We start from the raw sequence: 648 nt of genomic DNA on the forward strand, positions 1-648 counted from the left end.
AATTTCCCTCACCACATAACCCATGTATTCGTTCCTTTACCCTCAGCTCCAGTTCCCCCTTTTCTCCATTTGTATTCAGGTATTTCCTTTAGAAGGTCCAGGAGGTTCGGCCATGCTGCTGGGCCAGATTGTCAGAAGCAACAGCAGCCTAGCAAGTGCCTCCCTGACAGTCCACTCCGGTTGGTGTAGGATGGGGTTTCACAGGTGTAGAAAGTGGGCTGTCTCCACCACCAGGCAATATGCCTGCCTCACGAGCCGCCCTGATTTTTCTGGATGGGGTGAAGGCACCATCTGCCCTGTCAGCCCTCAGGAGCTCTGGCATGAAGCTTTAGAGCTAGAGGTGCACCTTCCTGCCTAGGAGTCATTGCTACTTCAGCACTTGCAGCTGCAGCCCTGGTCCTGGGGCCACTGCAGCAGATAGGAAAGGAGGAAGGTGAGGTGATGTGGAGAAGAAAGAAAAAAAGCAGTCTTACCACAACCTCCCTTCCCCAGTTCTCTTAGAAAAGGCATAGGAGGCCAGGTGCAGTGGCTCACACCTGTAATCCCAACACTTTGGGAGGCCATGGCAGGTGGATCACTTGAGGTCAGGAGTTCGAGACCAGCCTGGCCAATTTGGTGAAACCCCGTCTCTATTAAAATACAAAAAAA

This window comes from Mandrillus leucophaeus, unplaced genomic scaffold (genome assembly GCF_000951045.1).
Source record: "Mandrillus leucophaeus isolate KB7577 unplaced genomic scaffold, Mleu.le_1.0 Scaffold252, whole genome shotgun sequence".
Classification (NCBI taxonomy): Eukaryota; Metazoa; Chordata; class Mammalia; order Primates; family Cercopithecidae; genus Mandrillus; species Mandrillus leucophaeus.